At 38.5% G+C, this 21,290-nt stretch overlaps 1 protein-coding gene across 1 annotated transcript in view; it reads right to left on the bottom strand.

The window, feature by feature from the left end:
• Shroom4 (shroom family member 4) overlaps positions 1-21,290 on the bottom strand; it is a 202,778-nt gene that overhangs the window by 72,067 nt on the left and 109,421 nt on the right.

The following is a 21,290-nucleotide window of genomic DNA, read 5'->3' on the forward strand; positions in this document are numbered from 1 at the left end:
TACTCTTCCACAAATGGAACCAGTAGAAATACCATAAGCAGACCCCTTAGATATATTAAACTTATTTCTGAAAGTTTCAAAATCAATTCAAAAGGGGATGGAGAAACGGTTCTTGCTGCCCTTTCAGAGGACCCAAGCTCAATTTCCAGTAGCATTACCAGATAGCTCCCAACTGTCTACATAGCTGCAGCTCCAGGGTATCCCATACCCTCTTCTGGCCTCCAATATGTATTGGCATTGACACAGTATAATGTGCATGTGTGTACATGTATAAATATTAATAATAATAAATTTAAAAATCTAAACATTTCAATGGATGAAAGGTAGCCTTTTTAGGAAATGGTACTGTAACAATTATACAACTACACACCTAAAAACTAATATCAAGATTCATACTTAATGCACATGCACACACATATCACATAGACACATGCATATTCAAATTGGAGCAAAGATTCATGTAGGTGTGAAACTATAAACTTTTTTAAAAAATAAGACAAAATAGTCTTTAGACTTGAAACCAACTATCAAGATTCATTAAAGGAATTGACAAACTTGAATTTTAAATTACATAATTCATTATTTTACTACTATTTACCATAGACTATGATGTGTTAGGTACCGGGATTTCAAAGATGAGGAAAGTGCATTCCCTGCTTCCAAGGAGCTCTTAGTTTGGCAGGGTAGAAGGATGCCCAAATTGGTAGCTATGCAGTAAGAACACAAAGGAGAATCTTTTTGTGTCCTGTGGGAATGATGGCTATTGACAGAGCAGGGATTTTACTCATTAAAGGAGAGGCAGGAGAACATTCTAAGCCAAGAGAATGGCATCTGTAAAGGCAGAGTGCTGAGAAGACAGCTCTGGGTGCATGGGTAACATGTTGGAAGAGGTTAGGAGAACGGCATTTAGGAGAAAACACATTAGAGGTAGTCTTAACAGGAGTATGTCATTGCCATGATGGAGATGAACGTAGTTGAGAGAAGGGTGAAGTTCAAATGCTTCATGATATCCTACTTTCTGGGGACAGACCACTGGAGATGATCAAGACCATGAAAGGAAGAGAGAAGGGAAATTGCTGTATTTGAGGTTCCTATGTAAAAATACTGTAAGAAAACTAGAACTATATTGCTATATTGTTAGTATTTAGAAAAGAGCTTGGGGCGAGAGATGTAAATGCATTAGCATTTAAGTAGTTGAAGTTATGGTAGTGAATTGTGTTTTATTGTGTTTTACACTCAAAGATGAAAATGTATGATAGCATACTCCCTGCCCCCTCCTCCCTCTCCCTCCCTCCCTCCCTCCCTCTCCCTCTCTCCCTCTCCCTCTCCCCCTTCCCCTCCCCCTCCCCCCCTCTCTCTCAGAAAACAATTGATCAATTGATAGAAAAAAGTTCAGGGTTCCTTTCTGACTGCTTTCCAGTTAGCCTTCACAAAAGTAGCTTCAATACATCAACATTTAGAGAACTCTGGCTTAAATAAGAGATGAAAAGGTTGTAGTTAATTCATTTCTCTGTCACTGCTGCCAACTCCCTTCTCTTCTGTCTCAGTAAGCCTTCCCTGGGGAGAAAATAAATTGCTGAAGTCAGTAAAGAAAATTCCATAGCTTTCCTTAGTGCATTATCACTGACTACAGAAAGTGACTTAGAAGTCCCGCAGATCTGGCTAAAATCTCTGCTGGTATAAATGTTGCTATTTCTTCCATCTTTAACAGAAAAGGAAGACAAAAATTCTCTTGTATACATCACCAAAGTGTGTTTCTGGTGTTGATTTCAAGGGAAAGATTTGTAGAGAATAAAGTGGCTGGTGGGGGGCCTTAGGGTTGATGAGGAAAAATGGGGGAATAGAGGACACCATAGGAATCAATTTCTGGCCTTCTAAAGACGCATACTTTTTTTCTAGAGAATATTTTCAGTACTTAAAAGCAGCTCATAAATCACTTCTTCCTGTCTTACAAAGCAAATATGTAAAGAACAAATTGAGCAGGGTGTCGCAACTATAATCCTAGCACTCAGATAAGAAGAAAGAAAGCTGTGAGTTTAAGAGGAGCCTCGACTACACAGTGAGACAGTTTTGTAAAAGAAAGCAGAGAGCTGGCTTATCTATTTTGTAAGACAAACCTACCTGTGGTTAGAACATGTAGTAGGTGAGATTTTTTTGCTTTGTGTTTGCTAAACCATTTGAGCGAGTGTCTACCTTTTCTAAGGCTCCGAAAACATTATCTCTTCAGGTTGAATAATCTTGATTCATTTACAAAGCTTTCATTTGAATGGCTTTTCTCTCCATTGATAGTTTTATAGTGCTTTCATGATTGCTCACCAAATTTTCTGCACCCATCTTTATAGTTGTGATAGGACCACTTACCTCTCTGATAAAAAAAACTGTTCAACTGTTTTTTGAAACATTCTGTTCTGTGCAAGGGATATGAGCCTCTGGGAAAATAAAACATTTCAGAGGAAACAAATGTGTTGGACACTGTTGTTAAAGGAAATGAGTGGGTCTGGGATATTAATTAAGTCCGGTTATTGTATCTAAATTAAAGTGGTGTCTCCTATCCATAGCTTTAAAAGCTCCAAAGTGGAAGGAAGAGAAGACATGCAAAAGGGAAAAAAAAAAAGCTGAAAACGTCTCTTGTTTAAGGAAAGAAAGAAAATTGAAGTTTTTGTACTTTGGGCTGTCACTTCCTTAATGAAGTTATTCTTTCCTTTCTTTGTTTTCTCGAAGTTCTGTCTACTTGGTGAGGACAAAAATAACAGGAGGAGGAAATTTGAGAGCGAGGCAGTCAAACAGGTAAATTTGGACTTCCCACTGATTAGTGTCAACAGCTATGGCTAGTGGAACCGCTAACTTATCAGCTGTGGCCAACATGGTAGGAAGGATGGTTACTCACTAAAAGAGGCAGACTTGAATAGTTGAAATATTGAATAAATACCAAGAATAAAAATATGCTGCCAGGAGAATACTGTCATTTTATCTTAACTTTGACTTGTGGCACATTGATAAAAATGAGCTGAAATACTACCATTCCTGGTAGTGGCTATATACATATATGTATGCATGTAGCAGCAGTAATGAAAAAAGACACCAGGAATTTGAAAGAGAGCAGGGAAGGGTAGTAGAAGGATTTGGGAAGGAAAGGGAAGGGAGAATGGTGTAATTACATTATAATCTCAAAAAATAAAAGAAATATTTTAAAATTACTCTAAAATTGATTGCAGTTATTGGTTAATGTTAAGCTAAGCTGATTTTAATATCAATATCTGTGACTTTTAAGAGAAAAGTATAATTTTCTTTCTTTTCAGTGTGATAAAGCAAACAGAAACTTTGACTTACGTAGGGGGATGGATTAGAAAAAATAAGAGGTAAAAAAGCTAATCCATCTTAAGATGCTGGATTCCAAGTACATTATCTGAATTCTTTAATTTCATCTTCAAAAGAAATAATTAAAAATGAAACCAGAAGGTGATTCAGAGAGATAACATGGCTGACCTATCAGTTTATTGCCATTTTATATTGATTTTCCTAGGTGTTCTCTCCCAGGGTACCATTCATTAATTCAGTCAATCATCAAATGCTGTCATCCAGGCCCTGGTGCCATCGCTTGGAGTTGGATGGTGAATAATTCAAGATTCTAACTAATTTTTCAACTTTTGGGGAGTTTTCTCTTTCAGTCTACTGGACTCCTATTATGCATTCTGTTATCTTCCTCTCAATGGGGATTCTTTCTATATATGCCTGTGGTCAAGTGTGAGTCATTCAACAGAAGAAAAACAAAATGATCAACCTGTTTTTTTTTTCTTTCTCTGACACAATCAGCCAAATTAGTGTAGGAAAAAGCTATTAGGTCACATCCAGTCTACCCCTCTGGGAACAGGGCAAAACCACTCCTTGTATTATGCTACATTATTTTCAATGACATTGTCCTGTCTAATTGTTAATAATTAAAATGACTCAGTGGCAGAGTTCCAGGTTTTCTTTTCAAAGTTTAACCCACAATGCAGTATTTTTTGCTGTCAAGATTCAGTTTCTCTGAGAGTTAGCTAGAATAACCTTTGTCTTGATTTCATCTAGTTGCGATCTCATCTACCCTGATCTCATTCCATGCATTTCCTATTTGTTGATGAATGTATGTTCTTAAAATACAGCTAACGTCTACTATAGACACTTCCCTCTCCTCTCTACTATGGCTGCTAAGCTACCCTCAAAGGAAACTAATTTAATACAACTTCTGGGTACCAATATTTCCTATTCTGCGCAGAGCAGTGCCAACTCATTTCTGGCAGTTCTTGGGTCAGCCTTTGCAGATGTCTATCCTCTCTAGAGGCCCCAGGTTGTATCTGAACCACCTCTTGGCTCTTCCACTGTTTTGCTCTTTAGCATGTCTTTAGAGATCTTTTTCTACGCACTTATATGGAAGGAGGCACAACAGTTTTCTCAAAGGTCCCAGTAGGAGATTCAGTTGATTCTATGTGGGCATAGAATTTGTGAATTCAGTTATTCACTCTTATACTCAACCTTTGTTGGAAACCGGCAGTGCCATTTCTTGGACAGCATAGTATAGAAAGCCCATATGACTCTGGTACGCCACTCTTCCTCAGGAAACTCACAGTCTAATAGACATATAAGTAGATTCGTTTCAGCACTTACCTCTTGACACTTCCCACTTCTAAAAGGACTGATGAGCTGGGATACAGCTCAGTGGTACAGTGTTCCCCAATCATGCCAAATACTTCACACCTCCATAGCACAAACACTGTCTACATGTACAACTCCTCACTCTCAGTTCACCGGGTTTTGTGGAGAGGGTGCTAGAGATGGAACCGACAGTTTTGTGGATATTAGGGAAGTGCTAGCCCAAGCTGCACGTTCAGCCCACTGTCGCTGCGTTCATTCATGGAACCTGCTCCTAATGTGTTAATGAAAGCTTTTCTGCCAGCGCCAACTAATAACCTCTGAATTATGCAACTCAGTAGTCTATTTTTCAGCGTTCATCTAACTGACTGCAATATTTGATGTGACAGTCGTGATTGATGGGCTGCTCCTTCCTCCTCCCTTGGTTAACATGACACCACTCTCTTCTACTTCTCTTCGTACATCTCTAATTACTTTTTCTCTATCATTTTAAACCTCCTTTCTCCCTCTAGGCTGATGGTAACAGCCTATTTGGTTAACAACTAGAAGCAATGAATAGAGAAGCCTCTCTCTCTCTCATGTCACCAATTTACCCTTCCTTGCCTCCTCATGCACTTGATAAATTCCGCTTACTTTTACCAAAGTTTTTTAGACTTCTGTTCTAATATTCCTAAAGATCTTACTGCCATAATTATTTCTTCCTTTCTAGAACATCAATTTATCTGTCTCTACTAAATCAGCCTCATTAGCAGTTAGATACTTTATGTTTGGGATTTAAAAGTTATTCAAGCCTAAACTAAGGAAATTTCAATTCCTTACTTATTCATTCTCTGCCACAACCCCGTCCAACTCATACTCACCCACTGGCAAGTCCACTGAAACGAATCTTAAATCCTACTATTTTTAACATTTATATGAGTAAAATTTAAGTCAACCCATCACCGTCTCCTACCGAATCACTGCAGTTCTTCCCTCTCCTACTATAGCCTCTTTCCATACAGTAGCCAGGATGACCGTCTCTAGGTAGAAAACCAATCTTATCACTATCTTGTTTGGAATCCTTTAACAATGTCCCCCCCTCCAATTACAACACATTTAGAATTCTTCTTTAAAGAGTTATTTACCTATGTATACAAGTGTTCTATTTGCATGTGTGTCTGCATGACAAAAGAGGGCATCAGATCTCATTACAGATGGTTGTGAGACACCACGTGGGTGCTGGGAATTGAACTCAGGACACACACACACCACGTGCAGAAGGATCATCCCTGACCTGGTTAAAGTCCCTTCTTTCCCTGTTGCCTCTAGCACATCTCTATCTTACCCATTTCCGTGCTCTTACACTTCTTCATTTTCCTTCACAGCCCCTATAACTAACTGGGAGTATATATTTGCTTCTCTGTGAGAATTGTTTATCCATCCCCATTAGAAGGTCAGATGAAAGGTTTGTTTCTTAGTGCTGTATTCTCCGTTCCCACAATAGTACCTGGCACAGACAGAGTATATATCTAGTAATTATTCTCATATTAATTAATGAAAGGATCTTCTCCCTCTGTTTAGCTAATAAATATGTATCACTAAAAAACAAGTGCCTAGACATCTTACATTTATCTATCTATCTATCTATCTATCTATCTATCTATCTATCTATCTATCTGTCTGTCTGTCTATTTATTTTTGCTTCTGTTTCTGGAAAATCCCATCCATCTCAGTGGCTTGAACTACCATGTATTCTAATAACTTCCCATATAATTACTAAGTACAAACCTTTTTTCTACATCCTAGAACCATAGTTACAAGTGCCTATCATAAAAGTCTTATAAGGTTCAAGCTCTACATTTTCTAAATTAAATTATTTTCCTTCATTTTAATTTAACAGACATAAAGAGTCAAGTGCAAATCTCACTACTGAATAAATTCAGCTTCCTGTAACTATGTTTGAAATTAATGTCTTATAACTCAATCTAGCCTGTTAGGAAAATTTGGACTTATCTTTGATTCATATATTGTTCCTTTACTGAATTCCCAACATCAACTTTCAAGTATTTGGATGCCTATCAAACCAACACCCCTGATATTCTTGGCTTCTACTTTTCACAACAGTGGCTCTCATTGTCCTTGCTTGGCCACATATGTTCAACTCACTTACTTATACAGTGGGTACTCAGCACGTAATCCTGCTAGACACTAGGACGGCATGTGGAAGATAGAAAAATGATCATTTTATAGATTGTGCCCATCTTATAGATTTTGTGACAAGCACACATGTTGTCACAACCCTGGATAGAGGAAGCCAGAGGTGTTGTGTTTGTGAGAAAACATAATACATTTCAAGGCTGCACTGGCTAAGGAAAGCTCAGAATTGCTAAAGCTTGGATCAGTTCTGAAGTGTTGAGTAAAAGCAAGCAAAGCAAAGTTTAAAAGGGAATGGTCAAGATTCTGAGCAGAAGGAGCAAGATGTGAAAAGGCAAAGAAATATGAGAAATGACGTTATAGTTGGAGTACAATCAGTTGAAAGTGGCTGTAACTTTGACTTGAAAGTATTTGCACAGCCAGTGGACATATAGAGAATTCTATCTTAAGAGGCCTGTTCAACCATGGTAGAGAGTTAGGATTTTATTCTGAATCAATGGGCAACTTTGAGTGATTTTGACAAGTAATGGGTTTGTCACTAGAGCTACATTTTCAAAGATGACTCTGATTGTAGCAAAGAGACTACATTCAGGTGGTAGAGAGAACAATAAGACTGAAAACAGGTACTAAGTTAAGATGCTATGGCAGTGTACAAATGAGAAAAAGGAAATAGAAATTTTCAGGAGATAAAAATGATCCGGACAAGTTAAAGACCTGTATGACAAGAACTTTAAGTCTTTGAAGAAAGAAACTGAAGAAGCTATCAAAAATGGAAAGACCTCCCATGCTCTTGGGGAGGTAGGATCAACATAGTAAAAATGGCAATCATACCAATCTACAGATGCAATGCAATCCTCATCAAAATCTCAACACAATTCTTCACAGAGTTTGAAAAATCAATACTCGACTTCACATAGAAAAACAAAAAACCCAGGAGAGCTAAAACATTCCTGCACAATAAAGGAACTTCTAGAGGCATCACTATCCCTGACTTCAAGCTCTACTATAGAGCTATATAGTAAGAAAAACAACTTGGTATTGGCATAAAAACAGACACGTGGATTAATGGAATTGAATAGAAGACACTGACATTAATTCACACACCTATGAGCACCTGATTTTTGACAGAGAAGTCAAACTATACAATGGATAGAAGAAAGTATCTTCAACAAATAGTGCTGGCATAACTGGATGTCAACATGTAGAAAATTGCAAATATATCCATATCTATCGCTGTGCACAAAACTCTAGTACAAGTGGATCAAAGGCCTCAACATAAAACCAGCCACACTGAACCTGATAAGAGAAAATGGGAAGTATCCTTGAATGCACTGGCACAGGAGGCCACTTCCTAAATATAACCCCAGCAGCACAAGTACTGAGAGCAACAATAAATACATGGAACCTCCTGAAACTAAAAAGCTTCTGTAAAGCAAAGGACACGGTCAACAAGACAAAACAGTAGCCTACAGAATGGTAAAAAATCTCCACCAACCCCATGTCTGACAGAGGGCTGATCTCCAAAATATATAAAGAACTCAGAAAACTAGACATCAAAATACTAAGTAATCCAATTAAAACACAGTGTACAGATCTAAACAGAGAATTCTCAACAGAAGGATATGAAATGGCAGAAAGACAGTTAAGGAATTGCTCTACATCCTTAGGCATCAGGGAAATGCAAATCAAAATGGCTCTGAGATACCATCTTACACCTGTCAGAATGGCTAAAATCAAAAACACAAATGACAGCTTATGTTGGAGAGGATGTGAAGTAAGGGGAACACTCCTTCACTGCCGGTGGGAGAGCAAACTTGTACAACCATTTTGGAAATCAGCATGGTGATTTCTCACAAAATTGGGAATCAATCTGCCTCAAGACCCAGTGATACTAGTCTTTGGCATACACCCAAAGGATGATCTATTATACCACAAGGACACTTACTTAACTATGTTCATAGCACCACAAGGACACTTACTTAACTATGTTCATAGCAGCATTATTCATAATAGCCCCAGAACTTGAAAACAATCTAGATAACCTTCAACTGAAGAATGGATAAAGAAAAGGTGGTACATTTATATAATAGAGTTATTATTCAGCTGTTCAAAACAAGGACATCTGGAAATTTGAAGGCAAATGATGGAACCAGAAAAAAATCATCCTGAGTGAGGTAACCCAGGGACAGAAAGACAAACACAGTATAGCCTCACTCGTAAGAGGATATTGGATGTAAAGCAAATGATAACCAGACTAAAATCCATAGCTCCAGAGTACGTAGGTAATAAAAAGGATCCTAACAGGGATGCATGAATCGCCCTGAGAAGGGAAAATAGGTAAGATCTCCTAGGTAAACTGGGGGCAGGGTGGGAGCAGTGGTATAGGAGAGGGGATGGGGAATGAGAACCTGAGAGAAGGGGATGGTCAAGTTGGGGGACGGACAGAGTGGGCGAGCATTAGGGAGAAACCTGATGTTAGGGAAATTCTCAGGAATCCACAAGGATGACTCCAGCAAAGACTCCTAGCAATAGTGGAGAGTGTACCGGAACTGGCCTTCCCTCCTTTTAATCGGATTGGTGAGTACCCTAACTGTCATTATGGAACCTTCATCCAGTAACTGATGGAAGCAGACGCAGAGATCCACAGCCGAGCACTAGCCTGAGCTCTGGGAGTCCTGTCAAAGAGAGGGAGGAAGAATTATTATGAGCAAAGGGGGTGTCAAGATCATGATGGGAAAATCTACAGAGACAGTTGAACCAAGATAGTAGGAACTCATGAACTCTAGACTGAGAGCTTTAGATACTGCATAGGACCGAACTAGGCCTTCTGCATGTAGGCGACAGCTGTGTAGCTTGGTCTGTTTTTTGGGGGGGATCCCGGCAGTGGGACCAGGATCTGTCCCTAGTGCATGAGCTGGCTTTTTGGAGCCCATTCACTTTGGTGGGATGCCTTGCTCAGCTTTGATGCAGGAGGGATGAGCTTGGTCCTGCCTCAACTTAATGTGCCAGGCTTTGTTGACTCTCTATGGGAGGCCTTATTCTTTGGGAGCAGTAGATGGGGGATGGATTGGGGTAAGTGAGGGGGGAGCAGGAGGAGAAGTGGGAGGGGGAACTATGGTGGTACTTAAAATGAATAAAAAAATTAAAAAATAAATAATTAAATAAAAATGATCAGGACTTGACCAACTAAACATAAAAATCACAGTGGAGAAAACAGCTTCACTGTGAACTATCTATGTTTATGGAGACTCACAAACACATGGATTTTATTAGGGTTTGGGGGCAAAATTTAATCAGTTTAATACATTCAAAAGTGAACATATATTTTCAAAATGGGAGGAGTCCATGCAAGTTTGTATAATTAGGAGAAAAAGAAACAAGACAACAAAAGATGACAAGTTGACAGTATCTGAATAATGGAGAGTAGGAATTAAAGAAGTTATTTCCAAGCAGAGGACAATAAAAGCCACAGCCCAGGGAAAAGACTGTGCAAAGGACAGTCATACTCTTTGGATTTCAGGAAGATAAGATAGAAAAAAGTCATGTAGATCCAGCTATGGAGGGTCATAAAATCTAGGACAGAGTACTTGTATTATTTCTGGAGACAATTGGGGCACATTTGAGAAAGGGAATTACATGACCCAGGCTGGCACAATAGAACTCTTATAACTCATGAGGTTTACCCGAAGCACAATTATTGCTGATTGAAATAAATACTGAGATGTACTTTAGGAAGATTAATTTGGCAGAAGTGCAAAGAATGGGTTGGAGGGCATCCAGATAAGAGGTAATGAGTCCCAGGCAGTAGTAGGAAGAAGGCAAAGGAGATGGATGACATGGATATTAGAAACACTGCAGAGAGCTCAAAAAGGACTTGGAGGATAAAGAAGAAATTAAAGAGATTCTATACTTGTGAGTTTGATGTATAGAGATAGGAATGATGCCATAGACAAAAAAATAATGAGCTATCAGGACAGAGGCAATGTGCATCTTGGAATGGAAATCTGGAGCTCAGAAAGACGGAAAGGCTGGGGAGAAGGATCTGGCACTCTTCTATGTCCAGAAGTAGACCATTTCATAAGGGAAGAACTACAAAAGACAAGTCAAGCAAGGTAACAGATTGAATCCCAACCTTATTTTAGGTACAGGAAGGAGTTGTCTCTCTAGCAGAAAGGCTCCCTAGAGGAGGTAGCAAATGTGAAAAACTCCAGAAACATTAGAAAGAAAGCCAGATTGGTAGCAGAAACTGCAGCATTTAGTACTACTTCATTATTTTGAGTTTCCTGGCTGTAGGAAAGCCCTTCTGCACTGTAAGCCTCAATAGAGTTTTGGAGGACAATACAGTAGACTTATGGAAAATAGTGTTGGCAGGTATTTCTAACAACATAGTCCCTTTGATTAGAACTCCATTCTGGTGTATTACTTGTCTTTGGTTTAGCAAAGAAAGGTAGAAAACTCTCTAGGTTGAGGAACAACAGAGCAAAGAAATGATGGGAGAGTTGAGGTCCTGTTGCTCAGTGGCATTGACTGCCTGCCATGCATAAAATCCTTGCATTTTTTAACAATTATATGGAGTCTCAGTCTTTTTCTGAAAATGGTTTGTCAGAGACCAGCAAATTTACTTATATAGGGCCAGGTATGAAATATTTATATAAGTATAAATAAAATACTTTATATTCATGTTCTAAAGTATGATATTTTATTAATTCTTTGAGGATTTCATACATACATATAATGTTTGATCCTGTTATTCCTGCTCCTCCCCCAATTTCTCCCAGATCCACCCTCCATCCCATTGAAATCTTATCTTCTTTAGTTATAACCCATTGAATCCAATTTTGTACTGCTCATATTCTTTTGGGTACGGTATCATCATGGTCAATCTATCCAGGGCCACACCCTTAAAGAAAACTGACTCTACCTTCCCCAGAAGCCATGAACTGTTAATAGCTCCTCAGCTAGTGCTGGGACCTAATGATCCCCTCCCTATTCCATACTGGAAAATGGATTGACTTGACTCTGGGCAGCAACTGGGCAAGCAAACACAGCTGCTGTGAGTTCTTGAAGACAGAGGTTCTGTCATGTACAGAGATACTGTATTGCTCTGCTCATGTCCAACCTGACCTCTGGTTTACAAACTTTCTGCCTTCCACAATGGTCCTTGAGCCTTTGGAACAGGGGTGTGATATACATATCCATTTCTATATTTAAGTTTTATAAACTAAGGTAGATTGAAAAATTATTATCTACATCCTGCTATAGAAAAGTAGGAAAGATTCAGAGATTTATAAATATTAAAATATAATATATGTGTGTATTTATATACACAAATGTGCACATGCACAGATGCGCATGTGCACACACACATATTTGTGGTGGCTTGAAAGAAAATGGCTCCCAAAGTGGGTGGCACTATTAGGAGGTGTGGCCTTGTTGGAGTAGGTGTGGTCTTATTGGAAGAAGTATATCACTATGGAGGTGGGCTTTGAGGTCTCATATATGCTCAAGCCATGCCCAGTGAGGCAGACCACTTCCTGTTGCCTGTGCAAGATGTACAACTGTCAGCTACCTCTCCAGCATCATGTCTGCCTGTTCACTGCCATGTCACTCCATGATGATAATGGACTGAACCTCTGACCTGTAAGCCACCCCAATTAAATGTTTCCTTTTATAAGAGTTGCCATGGTCATGGTGTCTCTTCACACCAATAGAAACCCTAAGAAAATGTTGTACACAGCCTGATATAGGGAAGTGGCTATGGCACTACATCATAAAGACACAACAATGAATAAAGACTGTCCTCACCACTTCATGGTTCTTAAAGTCGGGGTGAGAAAATTTATGAACCACATGGGTTATACTTGCCTATGATTTATTGGTCAAGGAGATCCCAGAGGCACTCCAAACAATATAAGCTATTACCATTTGCTTTAAGTTACCCTCTATAACTAGATAGTAACAGCATATTGCTGAAGGCATCACATACTTCTGTTGCAGGACACAGAACATCAGTCTTGAACTAACAAGGAAACTCTCTCTTTCTGTTGACTGACTTCCATAGTTCTGTAAGATTCTATGCAGGCTGCAGGATAAAAGACAGTGATTTTATACAGCCTTGGACCCTGCTTGCTACAATACTGACCTACCAGGCAAGATCTGTACACTGGTGTCATAGTTGCAAGACTCTCTTGATTAGACTTTTGACCTACCCCGCAGGAGGGAATTCATACCTAGTAATGTATACATGGTGAAAACCCATGTCTAGGGAGGGAAGTCATAGGCCCTTGGGCAGAACCTATTGATACTGTTTTTCTGAATGGTCATGTTATGAAACTACCTTTTAAATATGTATTTCTATAGATGTGTGTTGCTTTTAACCTTGGTCAGAGAAGTTTCTTATTGCATGGGTCATAGTTCATGCAGAGATTCATTACTATTGAAAATGCTGAGTAAAAAAGACCTGTGTATGCTCAACCATAAGACAGAATACTGGTGTGGGAAGTTCTTCTATATATATGTTGCTTTTATTGGTTAATAAAGAAGCTGCTTTGGACCTATAGCAGAGCAGAACAGAGCTAGGTAGGGAAAACTAAACTGAATTCTGGGAGAAAGAAGGTAGAGTCAGGGAGAAGCCATGTAACCCCGCAGGAGATAGACATTAGGGACTGGATGTTGCCTCATAAGCCACAGCCACAAGATGATACAAAGATTAATGGAGATTGGTTAGTTTAGGATACAAGAGCTAGCTAAAAATATGCTCAAGCTATTAGACAAACAGTATTGCAAATAATATAGTTTCTGTGCAATTATTTCAAGTCAAGGTGGTCAAGAAACAAACTAGTGGCCTCCCCCAACACCTGAGGATCAGGAAACATTGCAGAAGGGGGGGCAGAGAGAATATAAGAGTCAGAAAATACGTAGATATGTGGTGAAATACTGGCCTCTGGATATGATATAGCAGTTGCACAGATGAACTCACAGCAGATGTGGCTATCTACACAAGGTCAAGCAAGTTAAAAAATCCAGTGCAGAAGCGGAAGGGACTGCAGAGGCACCACCCCAAGCTTAGGGGACCTGTTAGCAGCAGATGATGCTAAGTGATGGAGAGTCACTCTTCTTTGGTGGGGGGGCTGAAGGTGTAGCCACTGGTAGGCAGGTTCCTCATGCCCTAGTATATGATGTCATACCCATGTGCATACAGAAAGCACTAACTCAACTCTGAGTTAAAATACAGAAAGGAACATATGAAATTTGGAGGAAGATAGGACGATGAGGTTCTGGGCAGGCAGTTGGAGGGAAAAGTGAGGGTTGGTTATGATCAAGATACATTATATACATGTATAAAATATTTAAAGAATAAAAATAACAAATAACACTCAGTAGGACATGTTAAATAAGTGGTAGGTTAGACTGGCTTGACAAACCCTGATATAATCACATGGGAAACACATTAGCAGATCTTCCCAATGCATTGAGATAATGGCTATAATACTAGAATTCCATAGAAGCAGAAAAGGGCTACTTGAATCACCCCAGAGTGTCAAAAAAATATCCTTAAAATGGGTATCCCTGGGCTCTAATTTCAAGCTTGTGAATGCTCCTGTGAAAGAGTCCCGAGGAAGAAATGGAAATAACCAGTTCTGGTAAGAAATAGAAAACGACGACTCATAGAGTTGATAATCAGCATGACATTCTTGGAAACTTCATTGCTCCAGAATAAATCAGCAACAAGGTATAATAGATGAAGCTGCAGGTGTGAGCAGAGATAGGAATACATAGCTCACTCTTCTTACTGCCCCCTGGGCAAGGGAGGTCACTGGGAAGTTTTTGGCAGGGGAGGAAATAGAATTGAATCTGTATTCTAGATTTGCCTCTGTGCTAGCACCACCTTGGCAGACAGATTTGAGACAGTGAAAAAGCTTATGAAATAGTTCAAGGAAGAGATGAGGAGGGACTGAACTGAGGTAGTCACAGAGAAAATGCAAAGAAGAGTAAAGATTCTGGGGCAATCTAAAGGGCAAACTCTCAGTGACAGACTTTGATGAGTCAAGAAGGACCACTGGGTTGCCAGTTGGATGTCTGGACCATGGTACTATCAACTACTACTGGCAGTGGGGGAGTATAAGGACTAGAAAAAAAGTTCAGATTTTTACATACTACACTGGAATTTCCTGTTGGATTTTTCCTGCAGTGACTTTATTGGTGTTCTGAATTTTGGGGGAGATCAGACGTAGAAATATACTCCTTAGCACTGAGGTGGTAGTTGGAACAAATGAGTGAACGGAATAGCACAGGTTGAATGAGTAGAGTCAGCAAAGTATGAGCCACGGAGGTCAAGAGAAGGAAAACAGAATAGGAGAAAACAGAATTGATGCCTTGGTAATGTAGAAGAACAGGCGGGAAAAGAATGGAGCATGAGAAAGCTAGATGGAGAAGAAGTTGTTACTGCAGAGTTGAAGTTACTTTTCCTCTGCCGATTCTGGAGAATTGAGCCTAATGACTTCCACGTAGTGGTTCTCAAACTGCTGGCTTTTAATTTAGAAATCCTAGTAAAATTCATAACTGGAATAGCTCCCTCTACTCAAGAGTTTTTGATTAGTAGACCTAATGTGACATCCAATAAAATATATTTGTAACAAGTTTCTAAGTAATAGTCATTAATGAGCACCAGCTCTAAAACATCTATTGTATAATTAATTAATTTCTAATGGATCTATGTATCTTCCTTAGAAAAACTGAAATAATAGTTACAAATTACATTCTGTATTCAGTGACGGAGTCAAGAAAGACTGTAGGTGTTCACAATTGAATTCAGACTGCAGAAAAAGCCTGACATTCAATAAATAATTGCTGACTCAAATGCTTGCAAAAGCATGGTGCTGCATGCCTATAATTCCACACTCTTGAAGGCTGAGACAGGATGATCATGAGTTCAAGACCACCCTGGATAAGACCCTATCTCAAACGTGGGAGAGAGGGGCCAAGGTCAATTGCACAATCAGAAGAGCGAGTTGTTGATACAGAAGTGTTTATTCCTCAAAATTCAGAATGCCCAAGGCTCTAAAGTATGTGGCCATCTGAAAGGACAACAAAAATTTTCAGTCTGACATTCTGAATTGTGATAGAAAAGATGACTAGGATTCAGGTGCAAACGTGGGAAATACAAATGAGAAAATGATCTGGAGACCAACTGATAACATTTATAAGGAAACTAGAGGATATCACAACAGCATAGAGGAGTAACTAATTTAGGGCAAGCAAAAATACTGTTCATTAAATTACTTCTTAGTTTTTGTTTTGCTTTTTTGGAGACAGGGTCTCTCTCATGTAGCCCAGGCTGGTCTTGACGTCATTATATACCTAACGCTGGTCTTGAACTCCTGATCCTCCTGTCTCCCACCACCCAGAAGTACCACAACCACAGGTACTGGGCCTATAGACATATGTCACCACAGCTAGAACAAACAAACAAACAAACAAACAAAAACCCTATCACTACCTTTTATTTTTTTATCCATTACTTTTTCTTCCTTCCCCCTCTAAATTTTATTGCAGTAGACTTTTTTTTCCTTCTGAGCATGGAGCCAAGGGCCTTGTGCTAAGTAGGCACTCTACCACTGACTTTTTGCTTTGCTCTGCTCTGCTCTGCTTTGCTTTGCGGTACTGGGAATGGAAAATTGAACCTGGGGCTCCACAGATGCTAGGCAAGTGCTCTACCACTGAGATATCAGCTATTAAAAAAATCCCCTTATGCAATATCTTTCAGCTATTCATATAATCAAAACTATTTGTGTACATTTTTTCGTGGAAAGTTTATTTTGAAATTTCATCCATATATGTCCTTTATATGTTATGCATATTTCTTCTTAAGGGTACTCCTGGATTTTTATGTGTTTAGCTGATAGTGAATAAGTGACAGTTCTTACGTTGTACAGCTTCCAACTGGTTATTGCGGACTACTGTTAACTTTACAAGAAATTTGTTCTTCTTTGACTTTTCCTTTAAACTGATTTCAATACTTTTCATTTTGGTCATCAGAGTTAAATAAAGTCCAACATACGTTAATTTCTAAGTCTGTATTAGACTTAAGATTTTACCTTTCTTCAAAAAAATCTTTTAGCATTTAAAATAAATTTTTATCATCCTATATTTCTAAATTACATTTAATAGGCTTGCATTTAGGAACTTTGCATCTAAACTCAATAATTAGAGTATCCTGATTCTGGCTTCAAAAACAACCTCAATAAATCTGCAACATTTTCAGATCTATAGCATTGTAATAGAGTCTAGGTTATTTCAAAACCTTTGAAGGCACTCACTGATTGAAACTATATGAACCTAAAATATTTCTGGGAATTCCCATTTGATTATTATTGTTTTCAGTGTTTCAGATCATTTTATTATACCGCTTTTCAATAATTTCGGCATTTAAAACTGAAGTAGATATGTTAAATTTCCCTGTGATTTCAAGATTTCCTAAAGTAAAATTATAGTAATCTGTAGTTAATTCAAGAAACTACTTCTATGATGTTATTTGTCATTTGTCATTTAAATTTTATTTATATTTCATTTTTGTTTACTTGATTAAATTTGCTAGAGGCTTATCTATTTAATCCATCTTCCCAGTCCTCCAAATCAAGCTCTTGGCATCACTATTATATTGGATTCTTAGATATGTAATTGCATTCCTCATTTTTAATAAAATGTTATAAATTTGCTTTCAGAATACTAATTTCAAAGTTTTGACAAGTCATGCTCTCAACTTTATTATTTTTATGACTTTGCTACTTTTTCTTTGGTTTGATATTTGCATATATAAGTGTTCTGCTATATTAAAGTTGCTAAAGATTTTTGTTTAAATTTGGGAAATTTGTACATTATCATCAGAAATAAAGCCAATGTCACTTCTGCTGCTAAGAATTTGCATATATTTTCTGCAGTATAACATGCAATCATTTTTAAATTTTCCATGAATATTTGAAAACAATGAATTACTACCTATAAAATATTTTAAAATTTTATTAATTATAATGAATAACTTAGGCTTTCAAATTTTCCAAGTACTTACATTTCAGTGTTTTTTGTTTTCATGCTTAAGTTATGTCAAAGTCTTCAACGCAGACATTTTTATCAATTCTTTTTCTACTGCTAAAAGGTTTTTCTTTAGATATTTAGATATCGTTATTATTAGTTAAAAATGGTACTTAGTCATAAAGTTCTAGCCCTTGCTAAGGAGCCAGTAGTAAATGACAGCTTGCAGGGAAGGGAAAGTTAGTTTTCATGAAGGGTATGTCCCCTGGTAGATCAAAAATGGTCTAGTGGATGACCGCACACTCACAAACATATAGGCAGGACCATTTGGATCGATTTTTTTTAAATGCATGACGATACAATGTTGTGTGGTTATGGAATTGGAGGCTGGGAATAAATGGGGAAGAGGATGAATATAATCAAATTACAATGCACGAAACTCTTCCATAATTAACAAAATATTCGAAGTTGCTTATGAATATGTCTTTAATATGGTTAAACATTCTATCCATTTAAACCTTTTGAAAATAGCACGGTTCTATAGCTCTTATTTTTAATTTTTTTTTCAAGTAGAAAAGTGACCTGCTCAGATGCTTTTTTTGAAGCATGGATTGATTGGAAAGAGATAAAGCTGAATGCTGAGAAGCCAGTGGGAAGGCTCTCAAAATAGTACAGGTGAGAAATCAAGAGTGATTGAATTGAGACAAACTAACAGAGATTTAGGGCAGGTTAGACTTGTCAAGGCTTGAAATTACTTGGACTTGGGGGTGAGGCAAAAGGTGGCTTGACAATGACACCTTGATTTCTGACTTAGTTACCACCCATCATTTAAAGGGCAATCAATATACCGCTGGGGATGTGCTTCAGAGGTAAAGTGCTTCCCTAGAATGTACAAGGCTCTGGGTTTGATCCCTGGAAGTGAGCACCTGCACACATGCATGGGTCCGTGAGCGCTCACACACATAGATACAGAGAGAGAGAGAGAGAGAGAGAGAGAGAGAGAGAGAGAGAGAGAGAGAGAGAGAGAGAGAGAGAGAGAGAGAGAGAGAGAGAGAGAGAGAGAGGCTGGATTGGGTTTTCAGAATAAGCCATTTTCTAGGGTCTCTTTGTATGTCCATCTTCAAAGGACTTAAGTCAAGACCTAAAGTCCAGCATTGGAACTTTGTCAGTGATTTACTTAAACCAAGGTCCTTTCACTTGTGTCTAAGAAAATAGGATGAACACTTATAAACTATAAGCATATCACACTTCGTTTATGTGTTCATTTATGAAGAACAGAGACCGTTTTCATAAGCTGGAGGAAAAATTGGGACTAAGCATGAAAGAACTAACTTCCTATACTCCATCCCCAGTAGTCCACAGGGAAGGTTAAGCTTTCCACAAGAGGGCAGCATCATCTCATAAATTATGCATGGAATGCCTCAAGTAATAAGGGCTGAAGTGGGGGGTGCTGAAAAGGTAGAAAATGTAGGTCCTGGGAGCCATAGATCCTTTTACCCCATAAAAACCAAAGGTCCCTGCTATCTCCAAGACTGTAGTTAGAGCCATTCCTAAGTGATGTTTTGTAATAGCAGTATTGCTATAGTAGAGAAAGAAGAGAGGGTGAGTGGTTAAAACCCCAGCATCTTCACATCCCTTTGTGGAACTAAACTCAGAAACTTCTCTGACAGTATTCACACTCGAAAGTGCCTCTGTCTTTCTACAATCAGAATTTCACCAAGAGCCATGTCTTCTGTTCAGATATTTGCCACCCCCATTTGGTTTGCCCACAAATCATATTCCGCAGACTAGGGTACAATGCACATTACAGTTCTAATGCACTTCCCTTCTGACAGTGTTCGGCTACTCCAGTTATGCTTCGTCTATACCTCAGAGAAGGGAATGGACTGAAACTCCCCAATACAGCATTATGCACCGTGACCTTGGAAGCCAAGCACGATCAGGTCTGGCTAGTACTTGTAAAGAGGAATTTTATGTAAATTAAATCATTTGATCCCCATAATAATAACGCTATTCAAGGAATTGCCATTTCTATGCGATAGATCCAAGGAGTAGCATTCATGATACTAAACATGAAGTCTTACTTAGAATATAAATCATAACAGTTCAAAGTGGTGGGGATGGAGATCAATGGCAGAGTACTTGACTAGCGTACTCAGGGCCTTGGAGTCCATCCCTAGCGTAGGAAAGCAACCCTTCATATAAACTGAAATCAGTGACGATATAGCTGTTATATAGTACAAGGCACTACTTACCATGATGCCCAGATCTGGAAAGGCATGGCTTAATACTAGGTACCAGAAGATCATGCAATAAACTAATGGAATTCTATATAACCTGCCCTATGTAATTCCAAACTGTTATGTTTTAGGGAAAGAGTGTTTGGATAAATTGAATGTTACATGAGATCAATAGAAGAATTTATGTTAGCTCTCCTGGCTTGGTTGCTGGAGTGTCATCAAGATAGGAAGCTTTGGTGAAGAATAAATGTGTTAGGCTTGGAACATCATACTGTACTTGAAAAGCTATGGGCATATCTAACTATAAATGTCCAAGAGGAAATTGGCTATATGGTCTGGGACAGAAGAGACAGAATCATCCATATAGAGATAGAGACTGAAACAAGAAGAGCCAGTGGTATTGTCCATATTATAATTTCTGTATTATGATAATATCAGAAAAGGTAGAACTTCTGAAAATGAAATGTTTAAGGCACGGTCAAAGTGATAATCAAGTACGAAAGGAGACTGGTTAAAACATGGGCAAAAAGGAAGAAGACACAGAAGTAAACAGAGCTCAAAAGTGAGGACACTTACTTAGCTAGCATCAGGAGGCCCTGCTATCCATCCCCAGGACCATGATAAAAAATGTGTGTGTCTGTCTGTCTGTCTGTCTTCATAAATACATAACCACAACCTGTCAAGTCCATATAATGTTATTTGCATGTCTATCTTTTCGGGACTGACCATTAGATATTGGATAGCCGATTAGTGTGCTATTCCTGGGGAAGACTGTTTCTCCTGCCCTCAGTGACAACAACTAAAGAAAAAGAGACCATGAATTTGAAAGCAAACAAGGGGAGAAGGTTTAGAGGGAGGAGAAAGAAGACAAAAGTGATGAAATTACATTATAATCTCAAAAAACAAAGAAAAAATTTCAAAAGGGTAGCATTGGCATGACTATACCCAATGGTGTCCCTGCCCTTCCTTTTGCTTGTGTAATTCCATTTAACCAAAATTTATGTCTGATGGTTGATTTTTCTAATTCTACCTATTCTTTAGCTCAATTTTTACCTCCTGTTTTTAATGTAACTCTATTAAATCCTCTTTGTCCTCTTTAATTATCTATTTCTGTCTAAGCAATCTATTTAACGACCGCAAGGAACTCTGGGAAACCTTTCGTTGCTTCTTTATATTATTAATTTTTATCGACACATACACGCTTTTTTCACTTGTGAAACCATACAAGGGTAACATTTCTGACTTGGAGTTTGCCAT

This window comes from Arvicola amphibius, chromosome X (assembly GCF_903992535.2).
Source record: "Arvicola amphibius chromosome X, mArvAmp1.2, whole genome shotgun sequence".
Taxonomy (NCBI): domain Eukaryota; kingdom Metazoa; phylum Chordata; class Mammalia; order Rodentia; family Cricetidae; genus Arvicola; species Arvicola amphibius.